The following is a 20,832-nucleotide window of genomic DNA, read 5'->3' as shown; positions in this document are numbered from 1 at the left end:
CTAGTAGGTTTCACAATTTGATGTCCTCTTGCTGTGCTGTCCCACTTGGAACTGGTAAATGAGTTCTGGACAGGTATTATTGGCCCGTGATCCCTGTAGAAACCAGACTTGCAGAATTGTTTTCAGGCTTCATTCTTGCTGTCACGTGAAGAGCTTTGACTTCTAATAGCCAGGAAGGGAGCCTAGGCAGACAGGATATTCCCTGAGTATAATGGGATCTGGCAATGGGCTGTAGGGTGGGAAAATGTACAAGGGGAGGAGACGCTTGTATGTAAATAGAGACTTATCTAGATGCCAGGGGTATGAATTTGATGGGGCAAAAACCTTGAGAATGCATAGTTGAAACATCTTTTGTTGGCCTGACATATTCTGTCACTGTTTGAAACTAGGAAAACCTCACTGACCAATCTGATTAGCAAATATTAATTAACTAATTCAGTGAAAATGTATTTAACTCAAACGAGCAACAGATGTAATGTTCCGTTGTAGACTTTATTTAAATATTTATTTGGTCAATTTGGTCAACATTTCAATATTCATTATATATATAGGCATATTCTGGAAAGATACATTTGGTTTTCCAGTTTGCCATCTCCGTCAAGAGGTGTCCTGGGTTATGTAGCTTGTGTCATTTGTCGTTAACTGGTTAGCCTTTTAATTGGTCCCATTGTGTGAAGGAGAATGATGGGAAGAATACAAAGGGAGAAGTTTCTGGAAATAGTGTTAAATTTTGACATAACTTCCTAAACCATCTCTTATTCTTTGCTGACCTGGACTGCAAGGTCAAGTGCACAGATGTGCTTAGGAAGCCGACAGTGCCAGGTGCCCCCAGGGCCTTGGAGGTAGAAGTTTGGGTGCACTCAACTTCCACAGAGCTGACTCTGAGCTCACTGCCCAGACGATTGCAATAAAATCCTCCTTTCACATGAAAGGAAAAAAGAAAAACATAAAACAACCCTGCTCTGTACCGTATTATCCCAGGCAAGTGTAGGAAATCAAGTCTGAGTCACCCATTTAAATTCAAAGTGCTATTTTTAGTTGGCAGTGTCAGCTGTTATTTGACATTCATCCTGATGTCTAAGCCTTTTGGCCAGAGTTCTAGTCATTTGGTGATCATTAATGGAGTGGATGAGACAAGACTTATTAACAAGGTTCAGTTTGAGGGTATGGATTGATGGCATAACGGTCTTACCTCTTTTCTGCAGAATGATCAAAGCTCAGCAGCTGAGAGCCTGTGAACAAACATTACTCCCATCCACATCTTCCCATCTCCACCCTTCCAGAAATAGGCAGGGTTTTATCAAAGAGCTTTCTTGTTTGATGCTACTCTATAAATGTAATTTGGGAAAGGTACTATTTTGAAAAGCAAGACATTTTTAAAAGGGGCTTTTTTCAAAAATGTAAAGCTGGACTTCACTACTGATGTGTTTACATTCACGGATCACTCAGGCTTTCTGTGGCTCAAGCTTTGTACGTATTCCCAGAAATTTGGCAAACCCTTCTTAGGGGAAGCCTCTGGAAAATGTCTTTTGTCCTTAGGCCATTCAGCAAGATCCTAGAATCTGGGGATCAGAGACTACAATCCGGAAGGGACCAGGCTGAGAACTCTGTGGGGTACTAGGCAGGAGGTAGGTCCTTAGCCCCTCTCCTTGAGGTTATGTTTACTGCTATCCCTTATGCATCCACCATGCCTTTTGTTTAATCTGGTAGATACAGCCTTCCTCTTGTTGGTTCTCATGTTTATAGATTCCAGCGCAACACACCTGCTGACTGCCAGGAAGTGCTTTTCTCCCCAGGCTGACTAGTCAAGGGAATAACCACAGTCTGGGAACCAGAGAAATTCAACTGCATGTCTGAAGCAATTTATCTTAATACATTTTCACAAGTGGAAAATGTGGAGGCCAGCACTGTATAACTTAGTAAATTTAAAATGTGGGCAAAAACAATCAAATCTGGTTTTTCCCTAAGTGTGTCAGATGATTTCTTCTGGCTTTCCATTTTACCATGTTATGTAAATGTGTTCAACCAAAGGCAAAGGCTTACATTCTCTCAGAGCTTCGTTATCATCAAACATTTGAGTTACCAGGAAAACATAATATATGTCAAAAGCCATAAAAACATGACTTTTTTGTGCAAGTGATTCCATTTCTTGACATTTTTTGAAATATATCCTCAGGAAATCACCATTGTACACAAAAATTTAGATGACTGAACAATCATCTTGAAACAGACCAAATGTCCAATGAGAGGAGATTTAAGATAAGTAATGATTAATTCATGTCACAGAATACAATGCAGCCATTTAAAACCTGTATCTGTGAAGAATAGTTAATTGCATGGAGAATATTCCATATCACACATAAAAAAATGATGGAGACAGGGAAAGAGAGAGAGGGGGTTGAAGGGTTGATGCAGGCGGGTGGGGTGGAATGAGATTGGAAGCTGGGAGAAAAGAGAAGAATAGAATGTGAACAGCTGTACTTCTGATATATGGGACCACAGGGCAGGGGCAAGGTGTGGGCTATCCCTTGGAATGTCAAGATGAGCACATACACTCTCCAGAGGACTTGTCTACTGCTCTGTTGGTTGGTGTTGATAAGCTATTCCTGAAAATTTTAGAGTTTTGAGAAGCAAGAGTAAGTGAAATTATAAGCAAATGGAGACCACATTCCCTCTGCTCAGACTAGGAAGTCACTCCACTTACGGGGCATTCTTGACATGTTTGGTTAAACTCCTCTTTAATTAAAAATTAATACCAATGAAGAGTCCTTCATCTCCAAGCTTTCTTATAACCATAGCACTATGCATCTTCTTCCCTTCCCAGGTGCACTTCTTGAACTATCAAAGTCAACTTGCTTGTAATCTATTCACTTTTCAGCTCATTAAAACTGGGCTTTGACTTCCACTACATCTTTGAGATTGCATTGACAAAGATCCCCACATGGCTTCCTAATTGACAATAGACTCTTTCATGTTCTCAACTACTTGGACCCACTTCCATTTTTAATAGCATTTAACCATTTCTTGTTGAAATTTTCTCTAACACTCTCCAAAGAGGTCATTCTCACCTGGTTCCCCTTCTCTTTCTCTCTTACCATTTCTTCTTTTTCTCCTTTGCTGGCACCTCCTACTAGGCCTGGCCATTTCCACTGACCTCCTAAAAAATATCTCCTTATCTTTCAAGACTTAGCTCAAAGTTTAATACCACTGTGGAGTCTTCGTTCCCCCACTCAGGTTACCTACTGGCCTCCTCAGAGGCGGACTGATGTACAGGTTAACTAAACTTCAGCATCAGGGCCTTTTATTCTCAAAGACCCTGAGCCTCATATGTTCCTGAGGTCCAAGAACTTTGTAAAATTTGCAGCTCTAATCTATTTTAATTGTGACAGGTTAAGTCTAGGGTTTCTTTCTACTCTGATCAGACCCTAATTCCCTTTGTACAAGTCTCCTCAAGTTGGGTAGCTTGGAATGGCTAAGAGCACTTTGGGGATTCAGCTTAGGGAGAGTTGAGTTAGAGAATCACTTACTTGGCTTTAATAAGCTATATTTATGTGGTTTATAATCACTTCAATGTCTAGTGAAGTGATACTAGCTGTCTGGTGTAGCATTGGCTTCTAGAAATACCTCCTACTGCCCATGGGGCTGATTCACCCTGTGCTGTGACGCTTAGGGGCAGGCAAGGCCAGAGGCTACATCACAGTGAGAATGGCCTGATGTGCCCAGCACTTTGTGAAGGTACTTAGGTGAAACAAGGTTTTAAATCTATTGAACTTCTTTCCAATCTTTAAGTATACAAAATTGTAAGAGAATGATTTGGCTTTCAATCAGATCTAGTCAAAAAATCAATAAGTAAAAAAACAAAATTCAATGAACCATGCAAGAGGAGAGACCGAATTATGTTTCTGGTCTCTCTATAGAAAATTACATTTAAAAATCACTGTTACATGAAGACATTATCAAAGAGTACAGCCAATATATATGAGGAAAAATCTAACAGAGGTTTGTTAGACAGTTTGTTAAGAAAAATACCACGTAGGGTTTTTTTCCCTTGGATTTTGTGATGCTTGTGGTATTTGTTAGATTTTTTTTTTTTTAATTTGAAATTTGTTGGCATTTCTTTTCTCACTTTAAATAAAATTTCCCTTTTATACTTAAATTTATATTTGTAATTTCAAAATTTTTTTCTTAAAGAGAGTCCTGCAAATCACACTAACTTGAGGTTGCACAAAACTGAGTGCCCCTGGCCTCCCTTACAGACCCCATAGCAGCCTCAATTCTTCACCTTGTAGCTCCATTGCTTAGACCAGGCCCAAATGCCCACTGCATGCTCAAAAAATGTTTGCTGAAAAATATTTATCTCAATATTATGATATTTAGATTAATATTTTAAATATTAAATATTAAAAATATTTATCTAAAATATTATGATGTCACACTTAGAGTTCACTTGATCTTAATGAAATCAGAGAATAACAGCATCAGTACACCCTCAAAATCCAATCACAATTCAGAGAAATTGCCTTCAGTTTATATGCTCCTCTGCTCATATAGTGCTTCCTCCTACTGGGTCTCATTTAATCTTTACCGTATCCCCAGCTTCTAATAATTTAGAGACAGAATAAAGAAGAAAAGTAGGAACATCTATCATAGGTGACTCATAGTATAGTGTGCAACAAAGTAAAAAAGAAATTAAAGAACAATGATGGAAAATATCTGCCAAGCACCCCTTGAAACTGTGGGCTCCTGAAATTCCATTATCTGCAGAGACTGCCCAGCAGTTAGGAGAAGAGTCAGGGCCTAATATCTCATCTTCAAACATCAACTCCTTTGCTTTATGACTTTGTTTTGCCTTAAGGCCTTGCTATTTCAGGTGACAAACTCTACCCAGAGGGCTAAATTATAGCTATCCAGCCAGTTTCTCAGTCTGCAGAGTACACACCCAAAGTCTAGCTTTTTCAAATTTCAATCTACCTCTTGCTGGTCTTCTGGGGAAACTCTTTACATGGGATTCCAGATACACTTGCCTTAGGTTGAGTCTAATATTGATTCCTTTCTTAAGTCATTGAGTCTTAATTCTGGAGTCATGGCTACCTAATTTGCTCCTTCCTCTGGGTTTTATAATCAGAACCCTATGACCTCACTGCAACCTTGACCTCCACCCTCATTCAGGTTCTTTATTTCTTTGATGACTAGTCTTTCCCTAACATTTAGGTTTTCATAAGCATGGAAATGCAGTCCTGTTCTTTTATCCTTTGTAGGTACTCATCTGGCATCTTTATCATCAGATCCTTTACCTTGGCATCCCCTCTCTCTATAGATATTACAAGCAAATTTTCCAAAAATAATTCACATTTTTCTGAAATATGGCTCCTCTGGTTCAATCTGCTTATCCTCCATATTCTGATCCTGTCAGTCAACTTCTAAATAAATATAAAACTGACATCCCCAAACCTGTGTCTACAGTCCACTTATCCACTATGCACCTGCTTTCTATGAGAAAGAGAGAGAGAGAGAGAACACACAAAACCCAGGATTTATGAATCAAGGAAAAGGCCTGGATAACCCAATTGAGAAGTGAATACAAGTAAACACAATATAGTCAGTATAAATAAAAGAAGAGGCCATGGGAAAAACTAGCCATGAAGAAGGCAGAATTCTCATCCAACATTCTAGATAAAATAAAAAGAAGATCTGGAAAACCAAGTTGTGAATGGTCTTCTAGAGAAAATTGAAAAATAAATCTAAAGCCTTGAAGCATAGGACAGATACTTGAAACAAGAAACAAAACAAAGAAAATATACAAGTATATAGCAAGAGAAACATTATCTTCTTCTGTGAAGAAAGGCCAACTAAACTGAAGATACAACTTTTGGGCCTTTGGGGTCCATATGGCAAAACAGTGAAGAAGAAAATCCAATCACCAAGACAACAATGTGGGAAGATTACCTTCATACCTTGTAAAGAGTAGCTTTGCAGTTCATTTTTTTAATGTGCTGCATTTTGAGATCTGATATTTAAAAGAATAATAATTGGATTAAAATAGAAACACATTAGCACAAGAAATGTAAAAGGTTAAAAAGGGAACACTTAATACATTAATTCATATGAGAATTACTTGGAGGTGGAGTCAAAGTATATTCAAGTCTGAAGATATAGGGACAATGCATTTCAAATACATTAAGAATATTTGCTTCTTGTTTTGGAATAAATTTGGGATGACTACAAGAAACAGTTACTCATAATTATAAGTTTTTCAGAATCATAAATTCAAAACCAATTAACAATAGTCCCAACCTGGATTCCTCCCCACTTCCCTTGATAAATTGGCTATGGGTGTCTCTTGAAAGAGAAATATAACCAAGTTCCATTCGAATTTTTTAGAGGCTCTGACATTCTGCCACCAACACACAGGAAGCAAACAGGTTTTTTTTCCTACTGGTGTTGGTGTACTTTGTGCTCAGAGAATAGAATATCCCAGGGGAGTGTCAAACCATGAGAAAAGGAAAGGTAAGATATTAAAATCTGCATCATCTGGTCTTGGTTACGTTTGGAGGATGGTGTTTTGCACATATGGATAGTGCGACCCTGTGTTTACACTAGAAAACTTTTCCTACTCCAAGTCAGAATAAATGTATACATCTTTGACAAATGAAAGGTTCCACTTGAGAAAACAGGAGCCTCAGGATTTTACTCTCCCAGGTCACTAAATCTTGGTATCTTGGGGTAGACAAAGGCCAGTGACAATATCCACACCGCTCTTCATCTGCCTTTTCACCCCCTCGTTAGGACTACAGAATTTCCAGGGACTGGATATCAGTTGTTAACCAAACACAGTGACCATCACTGCTTTCTGTCAATTCATGAGGAAGCCCCCAAAAGTAATTCTAGCAGTATGAAACGGCAAGAAAAGTAAAACAGAAAGGTGCTTTTCTTTTTGTTTATCCCAGATAATGGTCCCCCAAAAGGATTTCCTAAATCCATTGCAAAGGATTGCATCGTAGACAAATATACTCATACCAGGGAGATGTGTTACACTTTTCTGGTTGTTACAAAGAAAGACACCCCCATTCTCTTCCACCTCTAACCCCATTCTTATGTCTGTTTGGTACTCCTGACTTTGGCATATTTCCCTGGCAGGGGAGACACAGTTTGTATAATCTCTTAAGTCTTGTCCCACGAGGAGACCAAACCTTACAAAAAGAGTTGTGTTTCCTGAGGAGGCACTGAATAGCCTCACTGTTTTCTCAGGAAGATACTTATGTGTCTACTTTGTGCTTAATCAGCCACAGGCCCAGAAAATTCAAGCAAAGAGTTACTGTAAAGAGTTCACATCTGAACTGTTTTGGACAGTTTTCTGGCAAGAATAGAAGTGTTCCAAGTTAGGGCTATTTCTTACACAAGAAAAGCAGGCATTACTTGGTTGACAAGTCTCCCAACAAGCTCAGCTTTCACTTCTTTAGCTGCAGTGAAGGGTATTATCTCCATGAGCCAAATTCCAGGTAGGTACTGTGGTAAGGGCCATCTTGGTCTATGAGGGCTCATCAACACAGGTCCCAATTGGAATTTATACATCTTGAGAATATTTTTATTGATAAATTGGAGCCATATTACTTGAATCAAAGGGAAATATCTAATATTCTAAAAAGTTGAACTAGCTCTGATAGTCTCACAAAATTGATATTATTTCAATATAATGTATCAGTGAAACCTAATTTAGATAGGCAAGATTCAAGATTAAGATCACTGGCATTTTAAAAGGGTGACCCCTAAATTATTTGACTGTCCTTCTATTGAGAGACAGATCTATGTCCCCTTCTTATAAGTCTGGCCTTTATGACTGCTCGAGGAACTGGAGTCAGTGAAAGAAACACTATGCTAGTTTTCGCACCCAGGTTTCAAGATACTGGGTTTTCATTATCTATCCCTTGGGATGCTCATACTTGAGATCCAACCACCATGTTGGAAGGAAGCTCAAGCAGCATCTGAAGAGACCCACATGAATAGAAGTAATGTCCCTAGCCCACACTTTCACTGACTTCCCAGATAACAGTAACAATTTGCCAGGCATATGAGTGAGCCATCATGAAAGTGAATCTGCCAGCCTTAAGTCAATCTGCCCAAGCGGACCCCCATGTTGAGTAGATGAGTTGTCTTTGCTGAGCACTAAAAAAATTGTATTTTCATGAGCAAAATAAATTATTTCTTGTTGTTGAAGTGTTTAAATTTTAGGGTAGATTATGGTGAAGCAATATGTAACAGATACAGTCAACTTGCCACAAGGTATTTTTGCAATCCAAAGATTTAGAATAGATAAGGAGGCAGGACAGATAATCTTGTAGAAGCTATGGAGGATAGAACCTTGGCCAAGGGCACCCCACATGGCAGATGTGGGGAGACTCATGGAGATTTACATGTCAGGGAAAGCCAAGAACAGGAGGGTGGGCAGAGAGAGGCCCTCGACCAGTACAAGTCAAGAAAGAAAGATTAAGGGACCATCAGCTATAAGACACCAACAACAAAATGAGCCTAACTCTCCAAAGCAGGTGACAGCCAGGGCCCACTCAAAGTCCAGCACCAGGCCAAAGGTCCCCTTCTCCCCATGCATTGAGGGTACATGAGCTGCACTCCCATTACCCAGACATCACCTTACACAGAGTTCCAAGAAAAGGGGAGACATCCAAAAGCCTAAGCAATTATCCCAAAGCATGGATTTAACTCTAAGGAGACAGTTTAAATGATAGAACCAAATTGGACTGAAATTAGTGTGTATATGGGAAGTGGGGAGAGTTACCACTCAGTAAGCTGGAGCCTCCTGAGGATTTTGTATCCCATTGACCAGTGTCTGTACTAAATGCCTACCTAGCCCTTGATGCTTTCTTATTCTTCCTATCACAGAGTGATTTGATGTATTTTTTGGCAACACTATTCTCCAGGCTTGCCCGATCATAAAAACTCAGCTGGAGAATTTATTAAAAATACAGATTCTTATATTTTATATACAGTCCCAACTAGCTCTAACTGAATTAAAATCTCTAAGGGAGAGTCTGGGAATCTGCGCTTTTTACAAGCACTTCTGTTGACTCCTGTGATCAATTTGACAAACACTGCGCTAGGTTCCAGCTGAGCTTCACCAGGTTAAATATGATCCCACAGGCCTCTAAGTCCTGCTGCCTGACAGGCTGCTCCTGGCTGTGTTTGCAACTACTATGGAAATATGGTGTTACTCTTCTTGGACCACAATTCTTCCTGATTATATGTCTTTCTCCTTAAACGTTTGGGGTCAAAGTGTTATTTCATCATCATGCTTACACACAGCCAAATTAAATTATGTCAAATTTGGTTAAAGATTTCAAGTCCTTTAAGTCATGCAGATGAATCAACAGCTTGGATGGCTACATTTCCATGCTTGAACCTGGCCATCCAGATTGGTGTGGGGTGGATGAGGCCAATCAGAGCAAAGCTGATGGTTCGTGTTCCCTGTTGAGGCAAGGGGTGCCCTTTCTCTACCCCAGATGTGAACAGGGATGCATATATCCCTGTTTGCTAGGGTATTAATTATAATCTTCGGGGAAAACCCCAGAGTTGAATGTGAATCTACATGTTTAATCTGCTAACCAAGAAAATTTATAATTACTACAGCACACAGAGAGCAAGAACCTATGATCCTATCAGACGCAGTCTAGACCCTGGAGAAAATAAAAGTAAAGTAGCCAGGAATCCTGGTAATTTACAGTAAAGAAAGAAGATGACAACAAATGTGCATGACCTGAAAGCAATTTAAAGAGAATCTGTGGCTCGTACAGGAAAAGCCCTTCTCTTCCGGGCACTGAGTCATCAGGGTCAGCCTCCGGAGAGCAGTGCAGGGGATGTGTAGTCAACTGCAGATCAGCTGGACACAGCAGGCCCTCTGGATAATGGACTGTTTAGAAAGGGGGACAGAAGGATGAATAGGATATGGTCCCTGTCCTCCCACAGTCAACGAACTTTTCAGCCTATGTGGGAAGTGGCCAGGGTGTGATCACAGTCCTGTGGGGGCGCCAGGAAGAAGCCACCTGCCCTACCACCAGGGATCAGGAAGGGCTCTGAGAATGAACCTGATTCCGAGAATGAGTAGACTTTAGTTGTTGGATTGTTTGCGTTGTTTGATTCATTTTGTTTTTGTATTTTACCATGTTTTACTATGTTCCAATAAGGATTTGAAGCAATTTTGAGTTGGGATGTTCCAAGTGGAAGTGCATCAAGGGCATAGAAAACATCAGGCACTAAGGCATAAAGTCATGATAAATGAACACAGCCAGAATAGTAAGTCAAAAAGGGCACAGTGGGGCAGTAAGACTTGTGGCAACGACATTGTTAGGAGGTGATATCACCCGGCTGGGCTGGGCACAGTGGCTCACACCTGTAATCCTAGCACTTTGGGAGGCTGAGGTGGGCGGATCACTTGAGGCCAGGAATTTGAGACCATCCTGGCCAACATGGCGAAATCCTGTCTCTATTAAAAATACAAGAATTAGCCGGGCGTAGTGGTGCACCCCTGTAATCCCAGCTACTACCAGCTACTACCTCAGGAGGCTGAGGCAGGAGAATCACTTGAAGCTGAGAGGCAGAGGTTGCAGTGAGTTGAGATCATGCCACTACACTCCAGCCTGGGAGACAGAGCAAGACTCTGTCTCAAATAAGAAAAATAAAAAATAAATGAAAAACAAAATCTTCAAGGCTGAACACGTATGGGATGTGGTGACTTAAAGAAAGGGGGAATCATTGAGAATAACTCTGAAGTTTCTAGTTTTGGCACACACTAGATGGAAACAACTAGCCAAGATGGAAAATACAGGATAACCCTTAGGTCAAAAAAGAAAAGAGATTCTCTCTTAGTCTGCTTGTGCTTCTACAACAGAACACCTGAGACGGGGTAATTTATAAAGACCAGAAATGTATTGCCTCACAGTTCTGGAGTCTGGGAAACTCATGATCAAGGTGCCAGCATCTGGTGAGAGTCTGCTTGCTGGGTCCTCACACAGTGGAAGGAGGAAGGAAAAGAAAGAGCAAATCCACTCCCACAAGCCCTTTTTATAGCAGCATTCATCCAGTCATCAGGGCAGAACCTTCATGACCTAAACACCTCCCAAAAGGCCCTGCTTCCCAACACTGCTGCATTGGAGATTACATTTCCAACATATATATTTTAGTTGACACATTCAAACAATAGCAGACACCCACGCAGGTGTGAAGCACTTACTTCAGAACCACTCTATTCAGAACTGAAAAATATAGGTTACATAAAAGAAACATCTTGGAACAGCTACCAGCCACAGCTGGGAACTTAAGCTCCAACCTCAGGAGAGAGCAGAACAAGGTTAATTCCAATGGGAACACAAAAGTTCAAACATAAGATGAAAATAGGGTAGGAGCTCAATTTGTACAACACCCTTAAGACCCAGGGACTGCTTTTCTGGCTACAAATATGCATCCTTTCATCCTCTGTTTCTTTGAGTTTTGGTGTTGCAATTGTTTTATTTGATTTTGGTTAAACAGAAAATGCTCTGAGAAGTGATAGGGTACCAACGGGCTGGGGGACAGCAGCACTAGCCTCTCAGTCTCACTCCAGAGAGGAGCAAGGAAGGGGGACAAGACAGTGGGAAATAATGAACAAAGCAGCTTGGACTCTGGAGCCCAAAAGTCAGCTGAGGGGCCATGGGAACTGGTTGGACCTGCCAATCACCTAAAGCATTAGCCTGTGAAAAGACTGTGCCCACCCAGCCCAGGCCTCTGGATTGCACAATACAAGCCCCTGTCCCAAAATACAGCACAGAAACAAACTGTGAGCATACCTCAGCTTTACTGCTGAGCATATAAACCACTTTAGAGAAAAACAGTAGTATTTTGTATAAGAAATTGGCAAGACCTGTGGTGTTGATGGTGTGCTGAGAGTTCATATTTGACCTCACCAACTCTCAACCTATTTGAGTTTCCAGCCCTCTGAAGCTTGATGACTACACATCAGTAAGACCTCCGATTATGGAAACATTTTCTCCACTGTGTCCTCCAACTGTCACTTGAACTGACTGGTAAAATTTCAGCAGACAATAGTGAGACTGTCAACGAAAACAGTAACTCTTTCAGTGATTCCAGAGAGATCTCTGGATTTACTTGGATGTCAAGAGTTCAGGCATGGTGGAGGGGTACTGAGGAAGAATGGCAACAACTCGAGCAAGACATATTATCAGAAAGAAATTGTCCTTTCTGGAAGAAAAGAAGTATCTCTGGGTAAGTAACTTCCTGCCAAATATATAATTAAATCATAGAATAAATCTGTAGGAACCAGTTACTTCACTGCCTTTGTTAATTTTTCATTCAAATATTTGAAGCCTAGGCAGGGTCCTGAATGTCTAAGAAACAAGGACTGCAGCAGCATTTTAAACAGCAGAATAATGGGAAATAGTGTGGTTCAGCATGAGATATACTTTAAGGGAAAATGACATCAATGTGAGTTTTCTGTGATCACAGAGCACCAACTCCAGATAAGAGCACCAATCCTGAAAGGCCAACCCAAGTTGGGAAGAATTGGGTGGAGTCCTGCTCAAGTGGGGTTTAACGTTTTCCCTTACCATCTCTGTTAATACCAAACTTTCATCTGTTGTTAGTGAAACAGGAAGGAGGGATATTTAAAATATTTAATAAATAGAATGGCAAGGTCTGGGCCAATCAAAATGGATGTGGGAAATTGTCTAAGCATGTGGGCAGAGTGTTGTTTCAACAGCCTGGGCAGGAAGCACTAAGAGGCCAAACTAGGTAATGACAGTGGGAATAGAGAGGATGGTTTGGATGTTGTGTCCAGAATTTATTCCTTCCGGTAGGTTCTTGGTCTCTCTGACTTCAAGAATGAAGCCACAGACCCTCGTGATGAGTGTTACAGTTCTTAAAGGTGGTGTGTCCGGAGTTTGTTCCTTCAGACGTTCAGATGTGTCTGGAGTTTCTTCCTTCCAGTGGGTTCGTGGTCTTGCTAACTTCAGGAATGAAGCTGCAGACCCTCGCCATGAGTGTTACAGCTCATAAAGGTAGTGCAGACCCTCGCCATGAGTGTTACAGCTCATAAAGGTAGTGCAGACCCAAAGAGTGAGCAGCAGCAAGATTTATTGTGAAGAGCGAAAGAACAAAGCTTCCACAGCATGGAAGGGGACCTGAGCAGATTGCTGCTGCTGGCTCGGGTGGCCAACTTTTTCTTCCCTTATTTGGCTCTGTCCACATCCTGCTGATTGTTCCATTTTAGAGTGCTGATTGGTCCATTTTACAGAGTGCTGATTGGTGCATTTACTATCCTTTACCTAGACAGAGAGTTCTGATTGGTCCATTTTACAGAGTGCTGATTGGTGCATTTACTATCCTTTACCTAGACACAGAGTTCTGATTGGTACGTTTTTACAGAGTGCTGATTGGTATGTTTACAATCCTTTAGCTAGACCCAGAACGCTGACTAGTGCATTTTTACAGAGTGCTGATTGGTGCATTTACAATCCTTTAGCTAGACACAGAGCACTGACTGGTGTGTTTTTACAGAGTGCTGATTGGTGCATTTACAATCCTTTAGCTAGACACAGAGTGCTGATTGGTGCATTTACAATCCTTTAGCTAGACAGAAAAGTTCTCCAAGTCCCCACTCGACCCAGGAAGTCCAGCTGGCTTCACCTCTCTATGTGAAGGACATTATGGCATATACTTAACAGCTCTTGGTAACTGACTAGAAGCACGTGCAATGAGGGGTCAGAATCAAAGATGTTGGCAAAGCCGTGAGCCTCCATTCCAGGGCGAACGTGATGCCTTTAACAGAAATGAGTAATTTAGAAAAGGTCTAGGTTAGGGTCAGGTTGGAAGGAGAAAAAGAAGGAAGGACTCCAACAATGGCATTTGATTCAATGGACTAGGGGGGAAAACCAAGGGGAGGACTGCAACAGAGAGTTGCAAATGTGGGATCCAACATGAAGAGAAAAATCAAAGATGGAGATAGAGAATTAGCTCATATAGACTTAAGTTTTTACTGAGCATAAAAAGACATAGCTTAGTAGCTGCTCTGGATACTTCCATAGGTGGACTGCGACACTGGTGCTGGCGCCCACTTGCTCATTTGCTGAGGCTTTTTGGTCCTTCTTGTTCCTCAGAGAAAGGTGAGTGGGGCGCATGGGAACTGTGGCTTCTGAGCCGTCTAGCTGGGCTGCACTGTGCAAAGTGGTTCGGTAAAGAGGCAAGGCAGGAGAAGAGGCCAAGAGAAGAGGCAAGCTTCAACTAGAGCTTTCCTCAACCACCAGAGAAGTACATTTTTTAAAGTTTTTAAAAGTAGATTTGTAAATCAGTAAAAATGGAGAAAATATTTTACAAAACAAAAATTTTTACATAAAGAAAATACTTAACATATGACTAGGAAATGCTAGATTGTTCAGAGAAGTTTTAGTCTAATCCAAAAAGCTCAGTATAAAACTATCAAACTGTCAAATAGTTTTTTTCCCTCTTAGAACATAAGACAATATTAATCAAAAATTGGTATTGTCATTATTAATTTTTAAATGACTAATCATAATAATTAATAATAGTAATACAAATCTCACCTCATCAAGTAGAATCTTTTTGTATTTTGCTTTAATTGTATTTACTTGTCAGTAACTTTATTTATCTTTGCTGGGTATTAATTCACTATTTCATCCTTCAAAAAGATGTCTGTAATTTTTAAAAATTTATTCTAGGCAACTTCTGGACTGGACATTTAAAAAACTAAGAGTTCCAACAATCCCACCCCTACATAACAACTTAGCTTGTGTGACAAAACATTTCCCCAATTAACCATTCCACTTCACCAAAAACAATTATAACCACATTCACTTGGGTAATTTTCTTTTCTCCCAAATTTACTTATATTTCAAATAAAAGGGAAAGTAAAACAAAGTGATCAAGTGTTCATGTTCTGGAGTCAGAGTCCCTCAATTTCAATCCTGGGGCCCTGTATTCATTTCCTAAAGCTGCACAACAAATTACCACAAACTGGGTGGCTTACAATAACACACGTTTATTCTTTGGCAGTTCTGGAGGCTAGAAGTCCTAAAGGAAGGTGTTGGCAGAGCCATGTTCACTTTGAAGGCTCTAGGGAAGAATACTTTCTTGCTTCTTCTGAGTTTCTGGACTTCCTGGGTCGAGTGGGGACTTTCTAGGCTTGTGACACTGTTACTCCAATCTCTGTCTCCATCTTCCCTTTGTGTGTCTGTGTGTCCGTCAGTCTCTTAGAAGGACATTCACAGTGGATTTAGGGCCCACTCTCATCTAGCATGACCTCATTTCTAGAGCCTCAGTTTAATCGCATACAAAGATCCTTTCCCAAATAAGGCCATATTCACAAGTACCAGGAATTAGGATTTGGACATATCTTTTTGTTGGGTTGGGGGTGCAGCAAAATTCAACCCACTCCAGGCCCTACTACCAGCTGTGTGACCTTGGGCACTTACTTTACCTTTCTGTAAAGTAGCTAGATATGGTACTAGTAGATATGGTACTAGTACCCAATAGTTATATAAATAATATATATATATATATATATATATATAAAATACATGCAAGCCACTAAGCACAGTACTTGAAACATAAATATTAGGTTATTCCTATTTGCTTGGTATAATGGCAGAAACACACAAGCAAAGAAAAAATTAAGATCAATATGACATTGTTCCTTTAACATGCACTATACATTTCTATAGTGTGTATTTTTCATTTTAAGTTTTACACAACATTTATATCATTTCTGAATTACCAAATACTTGTGAAATAGAAAAACATTTTAAGGATAATATTAGGCCCATTGTATTCGTCTGTTCTCACACTGCTATAAAGATACTACCAGAGCCAAGTGTGGTGGTGCACACCTGTAATCCCAGCACTTTGGGAGGCTGAGGCAGGTGGATCACTTGAGGCCAGGAGCTCACGAACAGCTTGGCCAACACGGCAAACCTCCATCTCTACTAAAAATACAAAAATTAGCTGGGTGTGGTGGTGTGTGCCTGTAGTTCCAGCTACTCAGGAGGCTGAGGCACAAGAATCGCTTAAACCCAGGAGGCAGAGGTTGCAGTGAGCCAAGATCATGCCACTGCACTCCATCCTGGACAACAGGGCGAGACGCTGTTTCAAAAAAAAAGATACTACCAGAGACTGGGTAATTTATAAACAAAGGAGGTTTAATTGACTTAGTGTTCTGTCTGGCTAGGGAGGCCTCAGGAAACTTACAATCATGGTGGAAGGGGAGGCAAGCACCTTCTTCACATGGTGGCAGGAGAGGGATGGGCAAAGAAGGAACTCCCAAACACTTATAAAAACCATCAGATCTTGTGAGAACTCACTCACTGTCATTAGAACAGCATGGGGAAAATACTGTCCCATGAAACAGTCACCTCCCTTTCCTTACATGTGGGGATTGCAGGTCCCTCCCTCCACACATGGGGATTACAATTGGAGATGAGATTTGGGTGGGGACACAGAACCAAACCATATCACCCATGTTGCAACTTAATGAACTGAAGCACTGTGTGGTTAAGTAGTTGCAAGAGTTAATAGCTAAGCTAGAACTTGAACACTGGTAGTCTGGCTGTAAATGCAGCACTCTTTCTACTACGGCAACTTACCCAGGCAAGTTATTTTATATTTTTATGACAAACCATCCTCCCACATCCAACCCTTTATCTGGGTGTAAAGAAGGGATTGTGGTAAAGGTCTTAATTGAAATATACCTCTGACCCCCTACTTGAAGAGATAAAAAGGGAAGATGAATTAGAAAAGGGGGAGGGAAAAATATGCAGTGATTAAAAGTGGGCTTTATTTTAAATTTCCTTTTCTTTCAAGTTTTATATTTAATACTTCAGTGTGCTTGCTTCAAAACAGGTTACCAAGCAACGGCTTCAGGCAAATCACCTCAGATCTGCTCTCCATTCCCCCAGGGTTGTGGGGGTCCGAAGCACAAGCAGATGTCTGGAGGGAGCTATTATTCACGTCCTTCCCTTCTTAATTTCCCCTTCTTAATTTTGCTCGGTGGCAGTAGCAGCAGTCACAGACCAATCTCTGTCACCTCAGGAAAGAAGGGGGCAGAAACAGGTAAGAAACTGGCAATAAAAGGGCAATAGGAGGAAAGCTTTAATCTAAGCCTTTGTCAACTGTGGTGAGGACAACCCCACTCTGTTTTGTTCAAAAGGTATTCTTTGGAAGGAAAAAGAATTAGATATGTTGAAAGGAAAGAACATTAAAAAGGGTTTCTGGTGTTTTTATCCAGATCACTCTGCCTCTAGTTCTGAAATTCTCCCAAGAGCTCTTGCTAGAAGTCAGAGTTCCTTCAACAGAAAAGAAGAAAAGAAAAAAAATTAAGGGGGAAGTGGTGAGATAATTAGGTAGGAACACACGCTTATAAGTTCTATCCCCAAAATACAGAGTGTGAATAATTATATAAGGAGATGAAATGTGAGTAAATATGGATATTACAACCTTCTTTGAAAATAGGCCTTATACTGTTTAAAGTCATTTTAATAATCTTGTGGTTTATTCTATAATGTATTTTCCAAATTGCTGTAGAAAGCCTGAAGGCACATGTACAATGAAATCATTCAGCAAAGTTTTTTAAACAATTGATAATAGTAATAAAATGAATACTGGCTGTGCTTAACTGTAATTCACAGTGAGATAATTCTCTGCCCTTTTATGGCATTTGTCTCGAAGTGACTGACCTCTGGGTAAGGATTAGTTAAATCCCACAACTGGAATGAGGGGCAAAATTCCAGACAAGTACAATTAAATCCTGTTATAAAGCACCTTTTTATTCATAGATTGGGTTACACCTGGGTCAGATTATGCCTCTGGTGTACATGAGAATGCAGAGCACATCTTTCACTCTGTAACCCCAAATACGTATAACACAAGGTTATCCTTTGTTCAGGAAAACTGATTTAATGACTGACACGAGAATGTTTTGCTTTTCCTCATCAATCCCTTGCTGCCTTATAGCCGCCTGTTCCCAGACGATGTCCATGTAATCCTACATTTAAACTATTACAAGATTTGACAACATGATACAATAATTAATTTCCCAAACTCAACTGCTTCTCATTTCTCTAATCTGTCTTCAATAAAAGAAACAAACAAAATGTCCCATGTGCTGTAGCAGCTACTTCAACTAAGCATTTAGAGACTGGTCTTTCTTCCTGCCTTCAGTACTGGGTTTTATTTAGTTATGTTATATTTTTGGAAACTGTATTTTTTTAAAGATATGATTTCTTTATACTTGTAACTTGAAGTCTACAGGGCATATGTCCTCTAATGACTGAACTAAGAGCCCAAAGCAGGAAATGGCCAAATAGCCATCAGTTGTGATATTAGGGCTTTGAGCCACGACAGTTCTCAAATGCATTTGGACCAGGAACCTCAAAATGGAACACAGCCCATTCAAGTAACTCTGTGCCTTTTTATCAGCCACCCTTTGGGCCTTCATGTCTCATTTCCTCTCGGCCAAGTTAAACCTGTTGACTAGTTAGACTCTATTAACATCATCCACCATCTGCAGAACATGCTTCTCAAGATCATGGCAGTATCAAAGGACTTCCTTGCCCATGTAGGACAGATCCAAAGCCCAGGTTAAATGAAAAGACTTGACAATGTGCAAATAAGACACAGAAGTCACATATGTAGCTTGCTTTGGCTTCAAATAAGCTCTGACTGAGCCAATCAAATCTGAAGAGCTCTAGAGAAGGGTTTTCTGAAAAGGCTTCGAGGAGGCCACAAGCTTTAGGATATGTTTTAAATGTTAAAATTTCAAGGAATCAAGAGACTGGCTCCATGAGAAAAGAGTATGCTAAGGGCTAGAAAACATTTTCAGAACATCATAAGCACAAAGAGGGGAGCTATGAGCATGCACCAGTGTGCTTGGCTGAAGGAGATTAAAGTCCAAAACAGCTATGTCTTACCCAAAGCCTCTCCAGAAAGTTGATAAGCAAATATACCCTTGAAAGAAAAGCTGCTTTTCTGTTGTTACATTTAGTGTAGCATATTACAGATCCTCAGATGCCTCTCCTGACTCAAATGATACAACAATAGACAATATTTCCGTATTGCTAATCTCTAAAGGACAATGAGTTGCTCATTGTCATTTTGCTCACATATTAAAGATAACACAGAAACTGTTACAGTAGGTAGCTAGTCAGACGTGAGCAGATCAGGAGAGGGCTCCTGCCAACCAGCAATGTCAGGCAACCATCAGGTGATGTCAGGTGGTTGTTAACGATCTCTCTAAAATAATAATTGGTTGCAGTTGGCACCAGGGAAAGGCAGTCTCCCAGGAGATAGAAAAAACCAGAAGCAGGTGATCAGCAGCTTCCTGATAAGATCTCAGGAGTTGGGAGAGCAGGCTCACACACATGCGCATTAAGAGGTAAAATGGTGGAGTTTAACTGGTATATGACCTTCGAGGAACATTCATTTGGTAAGGCAAGTATGCCTCAAGTGAGCATGCATACAACTTTAGTAAACACCCTGCGCATGATCCCCTCCCAAGTGCTGGCAGGCCGCTGCGCATACTGACAGCCCACCCCAAGGGAATAATCAGGGAAGAAGAGACGCAAGACCCTGGAAGCATGCCAACATATAAAACCCCAAGTCCAAAGGTCCGACTGCACACGTGATCTCTCAAGTCACCTGCTTGGCCCTCTTCCAAGTGTACTTTACTTCCTTTTATTCCTGTTCTAAAGCTTTTTAATAAACTTTCACTCCTGCTCTAAAACTTGCCTCAGCACTCTGCCTTATGCCTCTTGATAAATTCTTTCTTCTGAGGAGGAAAGAATTAAGGTTGCTGCAGATCCATAGAGATACACTGCTGGTAACATACTTTGGTGCCACATGACTCTGATGCATTCTGCCACTAAAAAAGGACTTCATAGAAGTTTGTAAGCAAGGAGCTACCATAAAGATGATGCCAAAGGTAATGCCTTAAACATAAGCATAGCAGGTCAGAGAAGATTCCAGCTCCAGTATTCCAAGGTTAGACATGATAAGAACACTGTATGCTGTTACAAAACTTAAACCCATGTTTCTAGAGATGACATCTGCATTCAGCCCTGGCATTGCTATCTCCATAGCCAAAGCACAAATCCACTCCTCGCGGTAAGCCTATAGAATTCTCCAGTCAAACGCACAGTTACAACCCTTCTTCACCATTTGCTAAAGGAATCTCTTCTAACCCACAAGCTCTGGACATAACAGTGAGGATGAGAGCAGCCAGATCCTGAGTGAAACTGAGGATTTTTTCTCCTTGGACAGCTTTTCTAATCACCACTGATCCTGCTGTTCAAGGATTTCCGAGCTAGCGGAGCAGAAAGCCTTAGAATCCCAAGAAGCCTCCTTTCTCAGTGTCTGGGCCATTGAACTTCTCTAGACCTCATCTCATTACTGAGGCCCAAGGCACTCAGGGGCTCCCCTGAGGGCTTCCTCTCAGATCACTTCGCTCATTCTCTAGAGCATAAAAAAAAAAAAACCTGATGATTTTCATTTACTTATAGAGTGTGTTCTCCTGGCTCATTTTCACCCAGAGTAAATGTTACCTAGAAAAGTAACATTAACTAATTAATTCACTTTTTCATTAGCTTGACAGACACTTTTTAGTCTTACTCTGCACAGGATGCTCTGTTAGGTTTTATGAACGGTGGGGCATGGAGACAGGGATCTCTGGGAATGTGGCTGGGAGGGCACTCAGAGGCTGACATGTGGTGGCTGCCACAGAACTTTGCCTCCCACCCTGCTCTAGGAGTTCACTGGGTCAAGAGTGTG

At 40.8% G+C, this 20,832-nt stretch overlaps 1 protein-coding gene across 5 annotated transcripts in view; it reads right to left on the bottom strand.

Moving 5' to 3' along the window:
- LACC1 (laccase domain containing 1) overlaps positions 1-20,832 on the bottom strand; it is a 141,615-nt gene that overhangs the window by 16,937 nt on the left and 103,846 nt on the right. Inside the window, exon 9 of one of the 5 annotated variants that reach the window (XR_009213243.1) lies at positions 14,152-14,214. The exons of 3 other annotated variants lie outside the window; for them this stretch is intronic. The gene's annotated coding sequence lies outside the window, so the exon portion shown is untranslated. Of the gene's footprint in view, positions 1-14,151; positions 14,215-17,023; positions 17,096-20,832 lie in introns of those variants that run through there. One more of the 5 variants, XR_009213241.1, reaches the window with a different exon arrangement.

This window comes from Hylobates moloch, unplaced genomic scaffold, assembly GCF_009828535.3.
Source record: "Hylobates moloch isolate HMO894 unplaced genomic scaffold, HMol_V3 SCAFFOLD_4, whole genome shotgun sequence".
Lineage (NCBI taxonomy): Eukaryota > Metazoa > Chordata > Mammalia > Primates > Hylobatidae > Hylobates > Hylobates moloch.
The sequence above is the reverse complement of the archived record's forward strand: the minus strand, read 5'-3'. Positions and strand labels throughout refer to the sequence as shown.